Raw genomic sequence first — 22,966 nt, 5'->3', positions numbered from 1 at the left:
CCACTGATCGGTGTTCTAAAAGCTAAACCGAGATTGTATTCTGGGATAAATCCCTTATTTTTCCCCCCATGATGTAGTATCCCCCCCCCTTTTTTTTTACATTGGTATATTTGACTTGTTTATATTTTTAAGGATGTTTGTGTTTTTAGGATTTTAAGGATTTTTTTTTTCTATGAGAACATGTTGGTGTATAATTTTATTGGACTCCTGATCAGATTTTTGGTGTCGTGCTTGTGCGAGTAGCCTCGTAAGAGGACTTGGGAAGCGCCCCTCCTTCTCCTGTGTTCTGAATCGGTGTCCTTGGATTCGGTTTTCTTGAGGTTGGAATTCACCCCCAGTGTCATCTGGCCTGAAACCCTTGGTGGGGAGGGTGCTGATCGGAACTGCCGCACGAACAGAGCCGGGGTTCCTCTGATGGACGGCTGCACCTGCACTCACCTGGAGCAGTTTGTGTCTTTGAAGGAATTTGTCATTTCTGTCAAACTTTGTGAATTTATTGGCATAAAGTCATTGGCAGCGTCTTCCCGTGTTAGGACTTCCCCGTTTGTGGGAGCCGTGGTATATGAAGCTGCCCTTCTCCTTGCTGAGGTATCAGTTTTACTAATGTTTCTAAAGAAAGTGTTTCACTTTTCTTCCTGTGGTTTGTCCTTTATATTTTTTATTTATTTGTGCTCGTTTCTTTAAATATTTTTGAGCGTCATTGGCTTCTCAATCTTTGCTTAAGTGGAATCGCAGATTGCTCATTTTATTTTATTTTGTCAATTTTTTTTTTTTATGACAGAGACAGAGAGAGGTACAGACAGACAGAAAGGGAGAGAGATGAGAAGCATCTATTCTTGGTTGTGGCACCTTAGTTGTTCATTGATTGCTTTGTCATATGTGCCTTGACCGGGGGGCTCCAGCCAAGTCAGTGACCCCTTGCTCAAGCCATTGACCATGGGCTTCAAGCCAGTGATCTTTGGGCTCAAGCCAGAGAACATGGGGTCAAGCCAGTGACAACCACGCTCAAGCCGGATGAGCCTGTGCTCAAGCCGGCAACCTCGGGGCTTCGAATCTGGGTCCTCTGCATCCCAGATCGACGCTCTATCCACTGTGGCACTGCCTGGTGAGGCTCAGATTGCTAATTTTAAACCTTTCTTCTATTAAGAGTTAAAACTTAGAGTCCTGGTCAGGCAACTCAGTTGGTTAAATCATCATCCACCTCCAGTAAGATTGAAGGTTCGGTCCCTGCTCCGGGCACATGAAAGAGTCAACCAGTGAATGCGTGAATAAGTGGACCAACAAAGCAATGTTTCTGTCTCCCTCTCTCCCTTCCTCTCTCTCTAAAAATCAATCAATTAAAAAGTTAAATCTCTAAACTTCTCAGAACTGCCCTTTCTTTTTTATCTTTTTTTTTTTTTTTTTTCATTTTTCCGAAGCTGGAAACGGGGAGGCAGTCAGACAGACTCCCGCATGCGCCCGACCGGGATCCACCTGGCACACCCACCAGGGGGCGATGCTCTGCCCCTCTGGGGCGTCACTCTGTTGCGTCCAGAGCCACTCTAGCGCCTGAGGCAGAGGCCACAGAGCCATCCCCAGCGCCCGGGCCATCTTTGCTCCAGTGGAGCCTTGGCTGCGGGAGGGGAAGAGAGAGACAGAGAGGAAGGAGGGAGGGAGGGGTGGAGAAGCAGATGGGCACCTCTCCTGTGTGCCCTGGCCGGGAATCGAACCCGGGACTTCCGCACGCCAGGCCGACGCTCTACCACTGAGCCAACCGGCCAGGGCCTTCCTCTTTCTGATGATACGATCCTTTTATCATTATGGAAGTCCCTTTTATCTTCAGGAATATTTTGTCTTAAATTCTCGTTAGACATTGGTCTAGTTAGGCACCAGCTGTCTAACACTGAGAGTTTACCTAGTTAATTTTTTTATTAATTTTAATGGGGTGACATCAATAAATCAAGGTACATATATTCAAAGAAAACATGTCCAGGTTATCTTGTCATTCAATTCTGTTGCATACCCATCACCCAAAGTCAGACTGTCCTTCGTCACTACCTGGTTAATTTTTTAACTGTTTACTTTAAACCTGTTCATTTGTATTTAAAGTATATTTCATGTAGAGAGCTTATCTACTTGCTCTTTTTTTTTTTTTTTTTTTTTCGTATTTTTCCGAAGCTGGAAACGGGGAGAGACAGACAGACTCCCGCATGCGCCCGACCGGGATCCACCCGGCACGCACACCAGGGGCTACGCTCTGCCCACCAGGGGGTGATGCTCTGTTGCGACCAGAGCCACTCTAGCGCCTGGGGCAGAGGCCAAGGAGCCATCCCCAGCGCCTGAGCCATCTTTGCTCCAATGGAGCCTAGGCTGTGGGAGGGGAAGAGAGAGACAGAGAGGAAGGAGAGGGGGGGCGTGGAGAAGCAGATGGGCGCTTCTCCTGTGTGCCCTGGCCGGGAACCCAGGACTCCTGCACGCCAGGCCGACGCTCTACCACTGAGCCAACCGGCCAGGGCCTCTACTTGCTCTTTTTATTTAGTCTGCTTGTCTCTGCTCTCGACAGCAACGTGTGTTTATGTCCAGTGTGACTGTTGCTACTGTAGCTAGAGGCGTCACATGTCGGTAAAAGTTGAGTTCACTCCTGACCTGTTGAGAAAGGGGATAAATTCACAAGGTTATAATGTTCATTTATTTATTTTTTTCAGTGGTATTGAAATATGAATGACAAAGAATTTTTAACTGACATAAAGCAAAGGTTCAGGTTAAAGCTTTTTAAGTCTTTTGTGACTAGGGCTGAAAACCCCGTGACGCCGGCCCCTCCCTGGGTTCTGTCCAGAGCACGTGGGCAGGAATGGCACACGAGCCCCCTCGGACCCTCGGAGACTTCCAATTTCTCCATGGAATTCTCTGAGGGTTGTTGACGGTGAGTGGGTATATAGGGGGTGGTCTAGAGCAGAGATGTCCACACTGCGGTGTCCGGGAGGGCATCCCTGCCCTTGAACTTAAAGACCCGGCCATGCTCACAGGAGAGGACATCCTTAACTCCGGAGTGGGAGTGATACATTGTATTGAGTTTCTTATTATTTGTAACTTTTTACATCAATTTCCAACAACCAGAAACCCGTTGGATGGAGGTATGTGCTATTAAGTTGCTGAACTTTATATATAGGCTTCTTTACATAGTAACATTATAGCTTAACTTTCTTCTCTTACAATGTATAGCCAGAGTTCTGTCAAGCGGTCGTTTAACATTCTGCCTCTGTTGATAACTTCCTGAACAAGAATGTGGAGTTTTAAGTGTGTAATCATTGAGGCTTCCTTCCGTGGGGAGTTAACAACATCATTAACTTCATAGGAAGTCGGTATTTTCCGTATTTACTTTGCAGACTGGTCAGGTAAGTCGCGTCTTTAAAACGAAACCTCCCGTAAGGGGGACGTTTCACACGTTCATTCCGAAGCCCGGGCGCTCGCCGCCCGGCTGCTGTGTGCGAGGCGCGCGCCCGGCCCCTCCAACAGCACGCGTGTTGGTAACATAGTTAATATTAAAACACCTCATCGCAGGTTTCTGTCGGTGACATCCGTCATCGGTTCGGAATGAAACCTCTGGCTGAAGCTCATGCCGGTTTGTGCCCGGGTTCTCTTGCCCGTATCCTAATGAGGATGTTTTTGAGCTAGCCTCCTGGTTTTCATCAACAACAGCGGCAGGGAGGGAGGGCTCGTGAATAATGCAGAGGGACTCCGGGTCGCGCGGCGGTGGAACATGAAGCCTGTGCTCTGGTTCGGTGAGGGAGGACGCTGCTGTTTGGGTTCGAGGTCGTGGCGGCCACGCACGCGCCCTGTGATTCTCTCCCTCCCCCCCCCCCCTTCGGAAACGTGTCATAGAATAAGGAGAGCCGGGAATCCAGACCCACCTCCCTGCCGTCACCTGGGAAGGTGGGACTTTTAGGAATCACCACTCCCCACCGGGAAACTGCCGACAGACACCCTTTGGGTTGACCGCCTGGTTTAGTGACGCCTCCTCATTTACAAGGTGCCCGGAAGCACTGACAGTCCTTGGAGATATATATATATATGGTCTACCAGAAAGTTCTGTCCGTTTCTATCACAAGTTTCAACACGTAAGCACATGTTTATTTGGCGCATGTGTGCCTCTCTATTTGTATCACTTAATGTATACATGCTGACGTAGCAAATTAACTGAAACAAAGTTGATTCACGTTAGTTTTATGTGTGAAGCCATAGTGTACCCACGGCTGCCGATTGAGTTCATTTACGCCACTGTATTATTGTATAGGAGTTTCAACAAGGAAGAAATGCTACAGAAGCATGTAGAAATTTATTAAAAGTGTTTGGTGAAGGTACAGTTTCTGATAGGACATGCAGAAGATGGTCCGAAAAATTCGAAACAGGTGATTTTGACCTTTCTGATAAGCCACGTTCTGGGCGACCATCTTTGATCGATGATGATGTTGTTAAGACCATGTTGGAGCAAGATCCTTTTCTGACAACATCGGAGTTCGCAGAAAGGCTTAATTCAGCTCAGCAAACCATTTCGGACCATATTCGGAAGATAGGATTGTTGTGGAAACATTCAAGATGGGTGCCACATGAATTAAGTCAGAAGAATTTGTATTTTGTTTTATTCCAAAAATGGACAGAACTTTCCGGTAGACCCCTCATATATATATATATATATATATATATATATATATATATATATATATATATATATATATATATATTTCACCTGGGTGTCGGAAACGTCCCTGACTATGGGGGGCCGTGTCTTGGCTTTGTTCCCGGTGCAGTAACTACCCCCCACCTCCGGGAGGGGATTCAGAAAGGTGAGGTGTTTAATCAGGTCGCCCCCAACCAGCAAGGAGCCTCTCCTGCAGCTCCAAGGTGGCTTCTCCTTAGAGGGTCCAGGGTGGACGCCAGACTCTACAGGAACCTGTGATTAATCTGGGGAAGAAAAGAAGCTTGAAATCGGGAGTTTGAGCCCAGAAAATAAACACTGCATGTTTCCACTTGGGAAGTGGGATGTAAGGCTTTATTTAATGTGTTTTTTTAAAAACACATACTTTTAAAAGCGTAGATGGTGATACTTTTTCTTTTCTATGATAGGAAAAAAAAATCAGGCGTCACAATGTGTGTGGGGTTTTTTTGCCCTTTTTTTCTTTGGGTATAAATTTAAAATTATAATGTGAGCAACGCAGGGACTTTTCTAAAGGAGAGATACAATTTAAGGGCATCTTTAATGGAATAATGTACGATGACTGATTTTTATCTGAGCCATAAAAAGGCCTTCTTTTCTGGCTTCTCTATGAATGATTAATGCAATTTCAACTTCTATCGATTGATGAAACTGTTTCCTCCTTGTGGCTGGGTAAAGAATTGTTTTTTCCTGCCCTCTAGAAACAATGTGTCTGTCTGGGCTGGTTTGGGGAACAAGTTTCTCCTGCTCCATTTTAAGGAGACATTATGTGTGTGCTATTGATTTTGTTTTGTTTTTTTAAAATTTTTAAGTGGAAAGGAAGAGGCTGTGTGGATGAGCTGTCTGACTGGTGTTGGTTTATTGATGAGAGTGGGGGACGTGGACTCGGAACACTCGGGGCGGAGGGCTGTGTGTCCACAACACACGCCGCCGGGTCATCTCTGAGGGTGCGTGCGTGTGCTGTCCTCTGTGCTGTCCCCAAAGGACCTTCTGTCCCCTGGCTCATTGCACACCTTGTCTCCACGCCTCTTAGAACTGTACTGAAATTCAAATGATGAGCATTGGGGGCAAATACCGTGTTTGTCTGAACTGCTTTGAAGGCAGGGACCAGAGAGGTGGATGTGTTGGGAGGGAGAGGGGCCGGGTGACTTGTGTGACACACGGGGCCTCGTGCTGGGGAAGCTCACAGCGAGGGAAGGGGGGGAGGGGGCGGCGGCGTCTCCGGAACACAGTGCACCTGCCCACCTGCCCGGGCCCCCTGGGGACTCACCCTGCAGCAGAAGGGCTCACCTTCCCGGGCCCTGGTCCCCCCCCCCCCCGCCCTGATGTAGCTTGTGTCCCTGCCCAAGCCCTACGATTTTTCTGTGACCATTTTTCCGGATGCTGTTGCCATAGCACCTGATTCTTTGGGCGACGGAGAAGAAATAACAATGACGTGTGTGCTTCTTTCTAAGTTTAGGAAGCAGGACTCCAACAGCAAGATCTCACAAGGGAAGAGACCAACGCAGAATGAAAAACTGTTGGAGGAGGAAAACCACAGATGGGGGGGGGATGATGAAAAGAGTCCCAGACGCAACCAGCGCAGGTCTGACTCCGTGTCCCTCGGGTGTCTGCTGTATCTGCTCACCGCTGGGTGTGGTCTCACCGCCGTCTCCGGGAATGTGTGTCCTGTCGTCCACGGTGGTTCGGGACGATGTCAGGATCGCTGGGTATTCATTCGCCCCAGAGTTGTTTGACGATTTTTCAGTTACTTCTCAGACTCGATTGTCCCAGAGGATCACTCGGGTACAGGGGTGAAATGCAGGTTCCTGGGTCTCACACGGGTGTTTGGCTCAGTTAACCTGGGCCCTGTACCTGGCTCACTGAACCAGCCCTCCTCCCCCAGGGGCTCCGGAGGAGACACGCAGGCTGGGTGTTCCCAGGAGTGCACAGCTCGTCTCCGTGTGTGCGTGGAAGATCGCTGTGCTCAGCGGTCGACACCTTAGGAAGCTCACGTGCTCGCGAATTGTGGTTCTGGGATACAGGGAAGGTCTACATCCTTAAATCACGTCCTCGTGCTCACATAACCCGGTCGTAAAACGCGGCACGAGAAGCAGAACCCTCTGGTGTTGGCTCCTTGACTGGTTGGGCGCCGTGTGGTGAGTGGATAGAAGGCCCTTCAGACCCTCAGAGGTTTTCAGAGTCGGGCGTGGGATACTCCTGAACCCTTTGGTGTGTCCTGTCCTATTCCGGGCTTATGCGTCCACACCATCGTTGACTGAGAAGGAATTCGAACTTCAGCGCCTGCCCCCTCCGGCACCAGCCTGACCCCCGTGAGTCCCCGGGTGACTTCCTGACCGTGGTCCATGATCAGTACGGGAAACTCGGTTGGCATCCTCACTGCGGCCTCCCTAGAGTTTCTGATTAATTTATCTTCCACGTCTGCAGACTCTGCCGTTGCCAAGGGAAAGCGTAACTTGAAGTGGTCAGTCCAATAGGATTAAAAACCATTGGCAAAGAGATAGGTTTTCTAATTCTTTTTTTTTTTTTTAATTCTTTTTTTTTTTTCTTTTTGAGAGAGGAGAAGGTCTTTTTTTGTTTTTGTTTTGTGTTTTTTTTTGTTTTTTTTCCTGAAGCTGGAAATGGGGAGAGACAGTCAGACAGACTCCCGCATGCGCCCGACCGGGATCCACCCGGCACGCCCACCAGGGGCGACGCTCTGCCCACCAGGGGGCGACGCTCTGCCTCTCCGGGGGAGGGGTGTTGCTCCGCCGAGACCAGAGCCACTCCAGCGCCCCGGGCAGAGGCCAAGGAGCCATCCCCAGCGCCCGGGCCATCCCGGCTCCAATGGAGCCTCAGCGGGAGGGGAAGAGAGAGACAGAGAGGAAGGAGGGGAGGGGGCTGGAGAAGCAAATGGGCGCTTCTCCTATGTGCCCTGGCCAGGAATCAAACACGGGTCCCCCGCACGCCAGGCCGACGCTCTACCGCTGAGCCAACCGGCCAGGGCCGAGATAGGTTTTCTTATATGCTTGTTCAGCAGTCTGTGCACTTGGCCTCCTTCTCCACGGGTCATCCAAAGGCTGCTCAGCCCCGCATCCCCACCCCCACCCCACCCCCAGAGACGGTCTCTGTGACTGCCTGGCTTCCGCATGTCCGGGACCTCCTGTTGGGACCGTCCGGCCGGGAGGTCTAAGTCCAGCTAACCTCGGTCCACTGCCAGGGTGACTCATGCCTGTGGCTTGGATGAATGTGGCCCTTGGGTATTTTTTTTTTTCAGGGAGACAGAGGAGAGAGCTATAAATGAATATCTGTGTCTACACTCTGCATGTGGAGAATGTCTTCAGGGTAAAATTAGAGAACAACATTGAAGAGCTAATGGGGGTTCTTTTATACCCAATTATCAGATACGATTCCAGTCTGTGTCTATGCACAGAAGAGAACCCTCCTGTTGATTCATGTTTCCCGAGACTGCAGGGCTTTATCTTGATTCATGTTGCCTCTCGCAGTATTTTCGCTTTACCACCCTTCAATGTCAGGTGTTGCAACCAGCACTTGGCCTGGGGCACTGTTGCAACCAGCACTTGGGGAAAAGCAATGGCAGGTGTTGCAACCAGCACTTGGCCTGGGGCACTGGAGTCCTGAAAGCTGGAGCCAGGCAGCGGCCTTTGTAACAGGTTCTTGGACGACTTGTTCCCGGGGGATTATTGCCCCCAACAATGTGTCACCGGCTGGCTCTACACCTCATTTTTCTGGCCCCGCAGCTGGGAAGTCTCCAGTGTCCAGAAAAGTCTTCTCTGTGTGTCCCCAGCTGAGAGCCTTCTCAGTGGGATCTGGAAGCACCTTGTGCTTTGGAAGTGACTCATTTGGGGACAACTTGAACTATTGTGCCCCCCACCTTCTTGTAGAGAGGTGTCACAGAGCTCGCAAATAAGCCCACGGCGAACGTGGTACAACGACCCCAGATGGGCGGATGCCTGTCTCTCTTGTCACTGACAGCCAGGGGCAGACCCTGGAAGTGGTCGTGGTCCTGGGCACATCCCTGCCCCGCAGCTGAACTCCTTTAGGAAATTTCACAGCAACAACCACCGTTCGGCGTGTCCACAGGCCGTCTCTGGTCAGTGTGTCCCCTGTCCCTGCGTGTCCACAGGTCGGTACTGCTCAGTGTCTTCCCTGTCCCTGCGTGTCCACAGGCCGTCTCTGGTCAGTGTGTCCCCTGTCCCTGCGTGTCCACAGGTCGGTACTGCTCAGTGTCTTCCCTGTCCCTGCGTGTCCACAGGCCGTCTCTGGTCAGTGTGTCCCCTGTCCCTGCGTGTCCACAGGCCGTCTCTGCTCAGTGTCTTCCCTGTCCCTGCGTGTCCACAGGCCGTCTCTGGTCAGTGTGTCCCCTGTCCCTGCGTGTCCACAGGCCGTCTCTGGTCAGTGTCTTCCCTGTCCCTGCGTGTCCACAGGCCGTCTCTGGTCAGTGTGTCCCCTGTCCCTGCGTGTCCACAGGCCGTCTCTGGTCGGTGTGTCCCCTGTCCCTGCGTGTCCACAGGCCGTCTCTGGTCAGTGTCTTCCCTGTCCCTGCGTGTCCACAGGCCGTCTCTGGTCAGTGTGTCCCCTGTCCCTGCGTGTCCACAGGCCGTCTCTGGTCAGTGTGTCCCCTGTCCCTGCGTGTCCACAGGCCGTCTCTGGTCAGTGTGTCCCCTGTCCCTGCGTGTCCACAGGCCGTCTCTGGTCAGTGTGTCCCCTGTCCCTGCGTGTCCACAGGCCGTCTCTGCTCAGTGTCTTCCCTGTCCCTGCGTGTCCACAGGCCGTCTCTGGTCGGTGTGTCCCCTGTCCCTGCGTGTCCACAGGCCGTCTCTGGTCAGTGTGTCCCCTGTCCCTGCGTGTCCACAGGCCGTCTCTGGTCAGTGTGTCCCCTGTCCCTGCTTGTCCACAGGCCGTCTCTGGTCAGTGTGTCCCCTGTCCCTGCGTGTCCACAGGCCGTCTCTGGTCAGTGTGTCCCCTGTCCCTGCGTGTCCACAGGCCGTCTCTGGTCAGTGTGTCCCCTGTCCCTGCGTGTCCACAGGCCGTCTCTGGTCAGTGTGTCCCCTGTCCCTGCTTGTCCACAGGCCGTCTCTGGTCAGTGTGTCCCCTGTCCCTGCGTGTCCACAGGCCGTCTCTGGTCAGTGTCTTCCCTGTCCCTGCATGTCCACAGGCCGTCTCTGGTCAGTGTCTTCCCTGTCCCTGCGTGTCCACAGGCCGTCTCTGGTCAGTGTGTCCCCTGTCCCCTGCGTGTCCACAGGTCGGTACTGCTCAGTGTCTTCCCTGTCCCTGCGTGTCCACAGGCCGTCTCTGCTCAGTGTCTTCCCTGTCCCTGCGTGTCCACAGGTCGTCTCTGGTCGGTGTGTCCCCTGTCCCTGCGTGTCCACAGGCCGTCTCTGGTCAGTGTGTCCCCTGTCCCTGCGTGTCCACAGGCCGTCTCTGGTCAGTGTCTTCCCTGTCCCTGCGTGTCCACAGGCCGTCTCTGCTCAGTGTGTCCCCTGTCCCTGCGTGTCCACAGGCCGTCTCTGGTCGGTGTGTCCCCTGTCCCTGCGTGTCCACAGGCCGTCTCTGGTCAGTGTGTCCCCTGTCCCTGCGTGTCCACAGGCCGTCTCTGGTCAGTGTCTTCCCTGTCCCTGCGTGTCCACAGGCCGTCTCTGGTCAGTGTGTCCCCTGTCCCTGCGTGTCCACAGGCCGTCTCTGCTCAGTGTGTCCCCTGTCCCTGCGTGTCCACAGGCCGTCTCTGGTCGGTGTGTTCCCTGTCCCTGCGTGTCCACAGGCCGTCTCTGCTCAGTGTGTCCCCTGTCCCTGCGTGTCCACAGGCCGTCTCTGGTCAGTGTGTCCCCTGTCCCTGCGTGTCCACAGGCCGTCTCTGCTCAGTGTGTCCCCTGTCCCTGCGTGTCCACAGGCCGTCTCTGGTCGGTGTGTTCCCTGTCCCTGCGTGTCCACAGGCCGTCTCTGCTCAGTGTGTCCCCTGTCCCTGCGTGTCCACAGGCCGTCTCTGCTCAGTGTGTCCCCTGTCCCTGCGTGTCCACAGGCCGTCTCTGCTCAGTGTGTCCCCTGTCCCTGCGTGTCCACAGGCCGTCTCTGGTCAGTGTGTTCCCTGTCCCTGCGTGTCCACAGGTCGGTACTGCTCAGTGTCTTCCCTGTCCCTGCGTGTCCACAGGCCGTCTCTGCTCAGTGTGTCCCCTGTCCCTGCGTGTCCACAGGCCGTCTCTGGTCGGTGTGTCCCCTGTCCCTGCGTGTCCACAGGCCGTCTCTGGTCAGTGTGTCCCCTGTCCCTGCGTGTCCACAGGCCGTCTCTGGTCGGTGTGTCCCCTGTCCCTGCGTGTCCACAGGCCGTCTCTGGTCGGTGTGTCCCCTGTCCCTGCGTGTCCACAGGCCGTCTCTGGTCAGTGTGTCCCCTGTCCCTGCGTGTCCACAGGCCGTCTCTGGTCGGTGTGTCCCCTGTCCCTGCGTGTCCACAGGCCGTCTCTGCTCGGTGTGTCCCCTGTCCCTGCGTGTCCACAGGCCGTCTCTGGTCGGTGTGTCCCCTGTCCCTGCGTGTCCACAGGCCGTCTCTGGTCGGTGTGTCCCCTGTCCCTGCGTGTCCACAGGCCGTCTCTGGTCAGTGTCTTCCCTGTCCCTGCGTGTCCACAGGCCGTCTCTGCTCCGTGTCTTCCCTGTCCCTGCGTGTCCACAGGCCGTCTCTGGTCGGTGTGTCCCCTGTCCCTGCGTGTCCACAGGCCGTCTCTGGTCGGTGTGTCCCCTGTCCCTGCGTGTCCACAGGCCGTCTCTGGTCAGTGTGTCCCCTGTCCCTGCTTGTCCACAGGCCGTCTCTGGTCAGTGTGTCCCCTGTCCCTGCGTGTCCACAGGCCGTCTCTGGTCAGTGTGTCCCCTGTCCCTGCGTGTCCACAGGCCGTCTCTGGTCAGTGTGTCCCCTGTCCCTGCATGTCCACAGGCCGTCTCTGGTCAGTGTGTCCCCTGTCCCTGCGTGTCCACAGGCCGTCTCTGGTCAGTGTGTCCCCTGTCCCTGCGTGTCCACAGGCCGTCTCTGGTCGGTGTGTCCCCTGTCCCTGCGTGTCCACAGGCCGTCTCTGGTCAGTGTGTCCCCTGTCCCTGCGTGTCCACAGGCCGTCTCTGGTCAGTGTGTCCCCTGTCCCTGCGTGTCCACAGGCCGTCTCTGCTCAGTGTGTCCCCTGTCCCTGCGTGTCCACAGGCCGTCTCTGGTCGGTGTGTCCCCTGTCCCTGCGTGTCCACAGGCCGTCTCTGGTCGGTGTGTCCCCTGTCCCTGCGTGTCCACAGGCCGTCTCTGCTCAGTGTGTCCCCTGTCCCTGCGTGTCCACAGGCCGTCTCTGGTCAGTGTCTTCCCTGTCCCTGCGTGTCCACAGGCCGTCTCTGCTCAGTGTCTTCCCTGTCCCTGCGTGTCCACAGGCCGTCTCTGGTCGGTGTGTCCCCTGTCCCTGCGTGTCCACAGGCCGTCTCTGGTCGGTGTGTCCCCTGTCCCTGCGTGTCCACAGGCCGTCTCTGGTCAGTGTGTCCCCTGTCCCTGCTTGTCCACAGGCCGTCTCTGGTCAGTGTGTCCCCTGTCCCTGCGTGTCCACAGGCCGTCTCTGGTCAGTGTGTCCCCTGTCCCTGCGTGTCCACAGGCCGTCTCTGGTCAGTGTGTCCCCTGTCCCTGCATGTCCACAGGCCGTCTCTGCTCAGTGTCTTCCCTGTCCCTGCGTGTCCACAGGCCGTCTCTGGTCAGTGTGTCCCCTGTCCCTGCGTGTCCACAGGCCGTCTCTGGTCGGTGTGTCCCCTGTCCCTGCGTGTCCACAGGCCGTCTCTGGTCAGTGTGTCCCCTGTCCCTGCGTGTCCACAGGCCGTCTCTGGTCAGTGTGTCCCCTGTCCCTGCGTGTCCACAGGCCGTCTCTGGTCGGTGTGTCCCCTGTCCCTGCGTGTCCACAGGCCGTCTCTGCTCAGTGTGTCCCCTGTCCCTGCGTGTCCACAGGCCGTCTCTGGTCGGTGTGTCCCCTGTCCCTGCGTGTCCACAGGCCGTCTCTGGTCAGTGTGTCCCCTGTCCCTGCGTGTCCACAGGTCGGTACTGCTCAGTGTCTTCCCTGTCCCTGCGTGTCCACAGGCCGTCTCTGCTCAGTGTCTTCCCTGTCCCTGCGTGTCCACAGGCCGTCTCTGGTCGGTGTGTCCCCTGTCCCTGCGTGTCCACAGGCCGTCTCTGGTCGGTGTGTCCCCTGTCCCTGCGTGTCCACAGGCCGTCTCTGGTCAGTGTGTCCCCTGTCCCTGCGTGTCCACAGGCCGTCTCTGGTCTGTGTGTCCCCTGTCCCTGCGTGTCCACAGGCCGTCTCTGGTCGGTGTGTCCCCTGTCCCTGCGTGTCCACAGGCCGTCTCTGGTCGGTGTGTCCCCTGTCCCTGCGTGTCCACAGGCCGTCTCTGGTCGGTGTGTCCCCTGTCCCTGCGTGTCCACAGGCCGTCTCTGGTCAGTGTGTCCCCTGTCCCTGCGTGTCCACAGGCCGTCTCTGCTCAGTGTCTTCCCTGTCCCTGCGTGTCCACAGGCCGTCTCTGCTCAGTGTGTCCCCTGTCCCTGCGTGTCCACAGGCCGTCTCTGGTCAGTGTGTCCCCTGTCCCTGCGTGTCCACAGGCCGTCTCTGGTCGGTGTGTCCCCTGTCCCTGCGTGTCCACAGGCCGTCTCTGGTCAGTGTGTCCCCTGTCCCTGCGTGTCCACAGGCCGTCTCTGGTCAGTGTGTCCCCTGTCCCTGCGTGTCCACAGGCCGTCTCTGGTCGGTGTGTCCCCTGTCCCTGCGTGTCCACAGGCCGTCTCTGGTCGGTGTGTCCCCTGTCCCTGCGTGTCCACAGGCCGTCTCTGGTCGGTGTGTCCCCTGTCCCTGCGTGTCCACAGGCCGTCTCTGGTCGGTGTGTCCCCTGTCCCTGCGTGTCCACAGGCCGTCTCTGGTCAGTGTGTCCCCTGTCCCTGCGTGTCCACAGGCCGTCTCTGCTCAGTGTCTTCCCTGTCCCTGCGTGTCCACAGGCCGTCTCTGGTCAGTGTCTTCCCTGTCCCTGCGTGTCCACAGGCCGTCTCTGGTCAGTGTGTCCCCTGTCCCTGCGTGTCCACAGGCCGTCTCTGCTCAGTGTCTTCCCTGTCCCTGCGTGTCCACAGGCCGTCTCTGGTCAGTGTGTCCCCTGTCCCTGCGTGTCCACAGGCCGTCTCTGGTCAGTGTCTTCCCTGTCCCTGCGTGTCCACAGGCCGTCTCTGGTCGGTGTGTCCCCTGTCCCTGCGTGTCCACAGGCCGTCTCTGGTCGGTGTGTCCCCTGTCCCTGCGTGTCCACAGGCCGTCTCTGGTCGGTGTGTCCCCTGTCCCTGCGTGTCCACAGGCCGTCTCTGGTCGGTGTGTCCCCTGTCCCTGCGTGTCCACAGGCCGTCTCTGGTCAGTGTGTCCCCTGTCCCTGCGTGTCCACAGGCCGTCTCTGGTCAGTGTGTCCCCTGTCCCTGCATGTCCACAGGCCGTCTCTGGTCAGTGTGTCCCCTGTCCCTGCGTGTCCACAGGCCGTCTCTGGTCAGTGTGTCCCCTGTCCCTGCGTGTCCACAGGCCGTCTCTGGTCGGTGTGTCCCCTGTCCCTGCGTGTCCACAGGCCGTCTCTGCTCAGTGTGTCCCCTGTCCCTGCGTGTCCACAGGCCGTCTCTGGTCGGTGTGTCCCCTGTCCCTGCGTGTCCACAGGCCGTCTCTGGTCAGTGTGTCCCCTGTCCCTGCGTGTCCACAGGTCGGTACTGCTCAGTGTCTTCCCTGTCCCTGCGTGTCCACAGGCCGTCTCTGCTCAGTGTCTTCCCTGTCCCTGCGTGTCCACAGGCCGTCTCTGGTCGGTGTGTCCCCTGTCCCTGCGTGTCCACAGGCCGTCTCTGGTCGGTGTGTCCCCTGTCCCTGCGTGTCCACAGGCCGTCTCTGGTCAGTGTGTCCCCTGTCCCTGCGTGTCCACAGGCCGTCTCTGGTCGGTGTGTCCCCTGTCCCTGCGTGTCCACAGGCCGTCTCTGGTCGGTGTGTCCCCTGTCCCTGCGTGTCCACAGGCCGTCTCTGGTCGGTGTGTCCCCTGTCCCTGCGTGTCCACAGGCCGTCTCTGGTCGGTGTGTCCCCTGTCCCTGCGTGTCCACAGGCCGTCTCTGGTCGGTGTGTCCCCTGTCCCTGCGTGTCCACAGGCCGTCTCTGGTCAGTGTGTCCCCTGTCCCTGCGTGTCCACAGGCCGTCTCTGCTCAGTGTCTTCCCTGTCCCTGCGTGTCCACAGGCCGTCTCTGGTCAGTGTCTTCCCTGTCCCTGCGTGTCCACAGGCCGTCTCTGGTCAGTGTGTCCCCTGTCCCTGCGTGTCCACAGGCCGTCTCTGCTCAGTGTCTTCCCTGTCCCTGCGTGTCCACAGGCCGTCTCTGGTCAGTGTCTTCCCTGTCCCTGCGTGTCCACAGGCCGTCTCTGGTCAGTGTGTCCCCTGTCCCTGCGTGTCCACAGGCCGTCTCTGGTCAGTGTCTTCCCTGTCCCTGCGTGTCCACAGGCCGTCTCTGGTCGGTGTGTCCCCTGTCCCTGCGTGTCCACAGGCCGTCTCTGGTCAGTGTCTCCCCTGTCCCTGCGTGTCCACAGGCCGTCTCTGGTCAGTGTGTCCCCTGTCCCTGCGTGTCCACAGGCCGTCTCTGGTCAGTGTGTCCCCTGTCCCTGCGTGTCCACAGGCCGTCTCTGGTCAGTGTGTCCCCTGTCCCTGCGTGTCCACAGGCCGTCTCTGGTCGGTGTGTCCCCTGTCCCTGCGTGTCCACAGGCCGTCTCTGGTCGGTGTGTCCCCTGTCCCTGCGTGTCCACAGGCCGTCTCTGGTCGGTGTGTCCCCTGTCCCTGCGTGTCCACAGGCCGTCTCTGGTCGGTGTGTCCCCTGTCCCTGCGTGTCCACAGGCCGTCTCTGGTCGGTGTGTCCCCTGTCCCTGCGTGTCCACAGGCTGTCTCTGGTCAGTGTGTCCCCTGTCCCTGCGTGTCCACAGGCCGTCTCTGCTCAGTGTCTTCCCTGTCCCTGCGTGTCCACAGGCCGTCTCTGGTCAGTGTCTTCCCTGTCCCTGCGTGTCCACAGGCCGTCTCTGGTCAGTGTGTCCCCTGTCCCTGCGTGTCCACAGGCCGTCTCTGCTCAGTGTCTTCCCTGTCCCTGCGTGTCCACAGGCCGTCTCTGGTCAGTGTGTCCCCTGTCCCTGCGTGTCCACAGGCCGTCTCTGGTCAGTGTGTCCCCTGTCCCTGCGTGTCCACAGGCCGTCTCTGCTCAGTGTGTCCCCTGTCCCTGCGTGTCCACAGGCCGTCTCTGGTCGGTGTGTTCCCTGTCCCTGCGTGTCCACAGGCCGTCTCTGCTCAGTGTGTCCCCTGTCCCTGCGTGTCCACAGGCCGTCTCTGCTCAGTGTCTTCCCTGTCCCTGCGTGTCCACAGGCCGTCTCTGGTCAGTGTGTCCCCTGTCCCTGCGTGTCCACAGGCCGTCTCTGGTCAGTGTGTCCCCTGTCCCTGCGTGTCCACAGGCCGTCTCTGGTCAGTGTGTCCCCTGTCCCTGCGTGTCCACAGGCCGTCTCTGGTCAGTGTCTTCCCTGTCCCTGCGTGTCCACAGGCCGTCTCTGGTCAGTGTCTTCCCTGTCCCTGCGTGTCCACAGGCCGTCTCTGGTCAGTGTGTCCCCTGTCCCTGCGTGTCCACAGGCCGTCTCTGGTCAGTGTGTCCCCTGTCCCTGCGTGTCCACAGGCCGTCTCTGGTCAGTGTGTCCCCTGTCCCTGCGTGTCCACAGGCCGTCTCTGGTCAGTGTGTCCCCTGTCCCTGCGTGTCCACAGGCCGTCTCTGGTCGGTGTGTCCCCTGTCCCTGCGTGTCCACAGGCCGTCTCTGGTCGGTGTGTCCCCTGTCCCTGCGTGTCCACAGGCCGTCTCTGGTCAGTGTCCTCCCTGTCCCTGCGTGTCCACAGGCCGTCTCTGGTCAGTGTGTCCCCTGTCCCTGCGTGTCCACAGGCCGTCTCTGGTCGGTGTGTCCCCTGTCCCTGCGTGTCCACAGGCCGTCTCTGGTCCGTGTGTCCCCTGTCCCTGCGTGTCCACAGGCCGTCTCTGGTCGGTGTGTCCCCTGTCCCTGCGTGTCCACAGGCCGTCTCTGGTCAGTGTGTCCCCTGTCCCTGCGTGTCCACAGGCCGTCTCTGCTCTGTGTCTTCCCTGTCCCTGCGTGTCCACAGGCCGTCTCTGGTCAGTGTCTTCCCTGTCCCTGCGTGTCCACAGGCCGTCTCTGGTCAGTGTGTCCCCTGTCCCTGCGTGTCCACAGGCCGTCTCTGCTCAGTGTCTTCCCTGTCCCTGCGTGTCCACAGGCCGTCTCTGGTCAGTGTGTCCCCTGTCCCTGCGTGTCCACAGGCCGTCTCTGGTCAGTGTCTTCCCTGTCCCTGCGTGTCCACAGGCCGTCTCTGGTCGGTGTGTCCCCTGTCCCTGCGTGTCCACAGGCCGTCTCTGGTCGGTGTGTCCCCTGTCCCTGCGTGTCCACAGGCCGTCTCTGGTCGGTGTGTCCCCTGTCCCTGCGTGTCCACAGGCCGTCTCTGGTCGGTGTGTCCCCTGTCCCTGCGTGTCCACAGGCCGTCTCTGGTCAGTGTGTCCCCTGTCCCTGCGTGTCCACAGGCCGTCTCTGGTCAGTGTGTCCCCTGTCCCTGCGTGTCCACAGGCCGTCTCTGCTCAGTGTCTTCCCTGTCCCTGCGTGTCCACAGGCCGTCTCTGGTCAGTGTCTTCCCTGTCCCTGCGTGTCGACAGGCCGTCTCTGGTCAGTGTGTCCCCTGTCCCTGCGTGTCCACAGGCCGTCTCTGGTCAGTGTCTTCCCTGTCCCTGCGTGTCCACAGGCCGTCTCTGGTCAGTGTGTCCCCTGTCCCTGCGTGTCCACAGGCCGTCTCTGGTCAGTGTCTTCCCTGTCCCTGCGTGTCCACAGGCCGTCTCTGGTCAGTGTGTCCCCTGTCCCTGCGTGTCCACAGGCCGTCTCTGGTCAGTGTGTCCCCTGTCCCTGCGTGTCCACAGGCCGTCTCTGCTCAGTGTCTTCCCTGTCCCTGCGTGTCCACAGGCCGTCTCTGGTCAGTGTGTCCCCTGTCCCTGCGTGTCCACAGGCCGTCTCTGGTCGGTGTGTCCCCTGTCCCTGCGTGTCCACAGGCCGTCTCTGGTCAGTGTGTCCCCTGTCCCTGCGTGTCCACAGGCCGTCTCTGCTCAGTGTCTTCCCTGTCCCTGCGTGTCCACAGGCCGTCTCTGGTCAGTGTGTCCCCTGTCCCTGCGTGTCCACAGGCCGTCTCTGGTCAGTGTGTCCCCTGTCCCTGCGTGTCCACAGGCCGTCTCTGGTCAGTGTGTCCCCTGTCCCTGCGTGTCCACAGGCCGTCTCTGGTCAGTGTCTTCCCTGTCCCTGCGTGTCCACAGGCCGTCTCTGGTCAGTGTCTTCCCTGTCCCTGCGTGTCCACAGGCCGTCTCTGGTCAGTGTGTCCCCTGTCCCTGCGTGTCCACAGGCCGTCTCTGGTCAGTGTGTCCCCTGTCCCTGCGTGTCCACAGGCCGTCTCTGGTCAGTGTGTCCCCTGTCCCTGCGTGTCCACAGGCCGTCTCTGGTCAGTGTGTCCCCTGTCCCTGCGTGTCCACAGGCCGTCTCTGGTCGGTGTGTCCCCTGTCCCTGCGTGTCCACAGGCCGTCTCTGGTCGGTGTGTCCCCTGTCCCTGCGTGTCCACAGGCCGTCTCTGGTCAGTGTCCTCCCTGTCCCTGCGTGTCCACAGGCCGTCTCTGGTCAGTGTGTCCCCTGTCCCTGCGTGTCCACAGGCCGTCTCTGGTCGGTGTGTCCCCTGTCCCTGCGTGTCCACAGGCCGTCTCTGGTCGGTGTGTCCCCTGTCCCTGCGTGTCCACAGGCCGTCTCTGCTCGGTGTGTCCCCTGTCCCTGCGTGTCCACAGGCCGTCTCTGGTCAGTGTGTCCCCTGTCCCTGCGTGTCCACAGGCCGTCTCTGGTTGGTGTGTCCCCTGTCCCTGCGTGTCCACAGGCCGTCTCTGGTCGGTGTGTCCCCTGTCCCTGCGTGTCCACAGGCCGTCTCTGGTCGGTGTGTCCCCTGTCCCTGCGTGTCCACAGGCCGTCTCTGCTCAGTGTGTCCCCTGTCCCTGCGTGTCCACAGGCTGTCTCTGGTCGGTGTGTCCCCTGTCCCTGCGTGTCCACAGGCCGTCTCTGCTCAGTGTCTTCCCTGTCCCTGCGTGTCCACAGGCCGTCTCTGGTCGGTGTGTCCCCTGTCCCTGCGTGTCCACAGGCCGTCTCTGGTCAGTGTGTCCCCTGTCCCTGCGTGTCCACAGGCCGTCTCTGGTCGGTGTGTCCCCTGTCCCTGCGTGTCCACAGGCCGTCTCTGGTCAGTGTGTTCCCTGTCCCTGCGTGTCCACAGGCCGTCTCTGGTCGGTGTGTCCCCTGTCCCTGCGTGTCCACAGGCCGTCTCTGGTCAGTGTCTTCCCTGTCCCTGCGTGTCCACAGGCCGTCTCTGGTCAGTGTGTCCCCTGTCCCTGCGTGTCCACAGGCCGTCTCTGGTCGGTGTGTCCCCTGTCCCTGCGTGTCCACAGGCCGTCTCTGGTCGGTGTGTCCCCTGTCCCTGCGTGTCCACAGGCCGTCTCTGGTCGGTGTGTCCCCTGTCCCTGCGTGTCCACAGGCCGTCTCTGGTCGGTGTGTCCCCTGTCCCTGCGTGTCCACAGGCCGTCTCTGGTCGGTGTGTCCCCTGTCCCTGCGTGTCCACAGGCCGTCTCTGGTCGGTGTGTCCCCTGTCCCTGCGTGTCCACAGGCCGTCTCTGGTCGGTGTGTCCCCTGTCCCTGCGTGTCCACAGGCCGTCTCTGGTCGGTGTGTCCCCTGTCCCTGCGTGTCCACAGGCCGTCTCTGGTCAGTGTGTCCCCTGTCCCTGTGTGTCCACAGGCCGTCTCTGGTCAGTGTGTCCCCTGTCCCTGCGTGTCCACAGGTCGTCTCTGCTCAGTGTCTTCCCTGTCCCTGCGTGTCCACAGGCCGTCTCTGGTCAGTGTGTCCCCTGTCCCTGCGTGTCCACAGGCCGTCTCTGGTCGGTGTGTCCCCTGTCCCTGCGTGTCCACAGACCTCTGTCTCCCAGCCGACCCCATCTTGTCTCTTTTGCTTAGACCAGCACTGTGTTTAAAAAAAAAAATGAGTTGTCAACAGGAGAAACAAAAAGACCAGGGAGCAGCTGTCCCTTTGTTCCGGTGACATCCGTCGCCCCACCTGGCTCTTTCCACGAACTTGAGTGTCTGCCCGGTTCTTAATGTCCCTCCATTCTGAAAGCGTTTGGATGTGTGTGTTCGTGAAAGCCGTCACGTGTCTCTGCTGTTCGGAAACATGGAGGCCCGGTGAGGGGTGGTCCCACACGCTGAGACGTGTGTTCACATGTGCGCATGATGGACGGGACGTCACCCTGACAACCTGGAGGAACAGGGGGTGCAGGACCTGTGTCCCGGGCGCCCCAGCCTCACGGAGTCCAACTCAAGAGCCCGTTCTTCGCGAGGTTACTCACCGGCCGAGTCTGGGAGCGGGGGGGGGGGGGGGGGGGGCAGAGACAGCACAGAGACCTGGAGCTGGCCTCCCGCCCCAGACCGGCAGGCAGCGTTGGGGAAAGCAGGTCCCTCCCTTGAGTCAGCTGAAAGCCGGGAGATGGGGACCCGTGTGTGAGCGGAGACGGAACAGCTCTGAGCTGCCCGGCACCATCTTCTGCAGTTTCCCGCCCGCACCTGCTGACGCCTCCTGGTCCTGCCCCTCGGCTCTGCGGCATAGAAAGTGCTCGGGCCCAGGGCAGGCTCCTGGGGCCCGGGGCAGCCTGTGGACAGAGCCTCCCACCCGAGAGTCCCCCATCCAGACAGGGTCTTTGGGACCCACTGAACGAGGGCTGTGTAGCCCCGGTTCTCTACTGGGAGCTCCTCAGTGGATCAGTGAGAACCGGTCCCTTGAAAAAAGGGCAGGACTTCCTTGTCACCGACGTCCTGCTGGGGAGTGGGGGGGGGCGTGGGGGGAGGGCCCTTCCAGTCTCCGTCCTCACACGTCCCCCGGGGGAGTGACTGAGAACAGCACCCCTGATCAGAAGCAACACTGAGGTGTTCCTAATACTCGGTGTTGACTGTTTGTCCAGGGGCCGCAGGGGGACCCGTTACACGTTTCAGATTCTCTTTTCCTCAGTGGGATGAGGGCATTCTAGTCCGACGTTTTTGTGTGTTTTTTTTTGTATTTTTCCAAAGCTGGAAACGGGGAGAGACAGTCAGACAGACTCCCGCATGCGCCCGACCGGGATCCACCCAGCACGCCCACCAGGGGACGACGCTCTGCCCATCAGGGGGCGATGCTCTTCCCCTCCGGGGCGTAGCTCTGCTGCGACCAGAGCCACTCTAGCGCCTGGGGCAGAGGCCAAGGAGCCATCCCCAGCGCCCGGGCCATCTTTGCTCCAATGGAGCCTTGGCTGCGGGAGGGGAAGAGAGAGACAGAGAGGAAGGAGAGGGGGAGGGGTGGAGAAGCAGATGGGCGCCTCTCCTGTGTGCCCTGGCCGGGAATCGAACCTGGGACTCCTGCACGCCAGGCCGACGCTCTACCACTGAGCCAGCCGGCCAGGGCCCTGGTCCGATGTTTTAAGGGTGGATCGCGTCTGGGTTGCGGGCATATTTTGTTAGGTCTGCATAAATGTTTTCAAGTGTGGCTGGCTGTCACGTTTGAAGACTCGGGAATTGCTCAGGGAACGCAGTGTGTCCAGATCCTGTGTCACGCTGGCCCTGGGCTGACGGTGCTTTGTGGGGGCAGCCCCCCGAGGCTGAGTTAGGTGGGCGCACCCTCTCTCGACCTCACCCCGTCCCCGTGTGTCTGTGTGTGGCTCAGATGACTCCACACAGGCCTTCAGGTTGAGCCCCCCTCCCCACGTGGACCTGGGCTCTGTCTGAACTGGGGCTCATTTTACATGAAAACAGGTCTTCTTGCATTGGGGGGCAGGCAGGGGAGGGGAGGCTCCCCGACTTTTCCTCTCTCTGTCTCCTCGACTGAAACCCTTGCGCTGGGTGCAGATTCACAGTTTGCCTCTGTTTGGATTCGTGCCTCTGCGCTGACCCAGGGGGTGTGGATACACCCTGACGCGGCCCCTGACGGGTGCGGATTGCCCTCCACACAGCTGTTCACAACCACGACCAGCGTTCCCAGGGGTGTCAGACTCACACCTTCATTGCGATAAAGAGCAGTGATTAACAACACAGTCAAGGCAGAGGAGGTGTCGTGAGCGGCTGATGTCTGTCTGAAAGGAGTTAGAACAGGCGACGTCGGGGTTCCTACCTCATTGACGTCTCTGATTTATGCCAGTCAGGGTGCCAATCATGTCTACATTCTGCGGCATCGTAGGGGTGACTTTCACGTCCTGAATGCCGGGGTGCAGGCGCTGCTTGCAGTCCCTGTCTGCGTACAATAAGTCAGTTTTTGTTTGTGGTTTGTTTTTTTTTTTATAAATAAATTTTTATTAATTTTAATGGGGTGACATCAATAAATCAGGGTACATATATTCAAAGAAAACATGTCCAGGTTATCTTGTCCTTCAATTATGTTGCATACCCATCACCCAAAGTCAGATTGTCCTCTGTCACCTTCTATCTGGTTTTCTTTGTGCCCCTCCCCCACCCCCTCCCTTTCTCCCTCCCCCCCCCCCCGTAACCACCACACTCTTGTCCATGTCTCTTAGTCTCACTTTTATGTCCCACCAATGTATGGAATCCTGCAGTTCTTGTTTTTTTTCTGATTTACTTATTTCACTCCATATAATGTTATCAAGATCCCACCATTTTGTTGTAAATGATCCGATGTCATCATTTCTTATGGCTGAATAGTATACCATAGTGTGTATGTGCCACATCTTCTTTATCCAGTCTTCTTTTTTTGTTTTGTTTTTATTTTACAGTGATTAAAGCCTTTAAGCAAACTCTTGGCCAATACAGCAAGAATCCATAAAAGAGTAGTGTCCTTAACATGTTCACCAAGTCCAAGTTGGCACCAACACCATTCCAAATCCCTGCAAATGCAACCCAACCCCAGTAGTTCAGTCCATTAGGAGCTGTCACAAGGAAAAGTCCACATCCAGAAAAAGTCCTCATGGCACCGGAATTGTTGTCACAATTCTATACTTTGCAGCTCACGTCCGATTCCCAATGACCGCTGCTTCTAGCTGGTAATGATTCAGGTAGACTGGAAAAGCCATCTGCAGCATGTGTGGAGATGGAGCTTCTGTCCTCCTCTGCCTGGAGAGATGAGACCAGGGTGCTTTTCCCTGGAGCTCTGCGACTGTGGCAT

General features: G+C 57.9%; 1 protein-coding gene across 2 annotated transcripts in view; it reads left to right on the top strand.

The window, feature by feature from the left end:
- The window catches only part of CNTN3 (contactin 3), a 211,075-nt gene that overhangs the window by 21,597 nt on the left and 166,512 nt on the right, over positions 1–22,966 (top strand). The gene's annotated exons all lie outside the window — the stretch shown is intronic.

Source organism: Saccopteryx bilineata, chromosome 10, assembly GCF_036850765.1.
Source record: "Saccopteryx bilineata isolate mSacBil1 chromosome 10, mSacBil1_pri_phased_curated, whole genome shotgun sequence".
In the NCBI taxonomy this organism is placed as follows: Eukaryota; Metazoa; Chordata; class Mammalia; order Chiroptera; family Emballonuridae; genus Saccopteryx; species Saccopteryx bilineata.
Note: the sequence above shows the minus strand (reverse complement) of the source record. Positions and strands in the feature narration are given on the sequence as shown.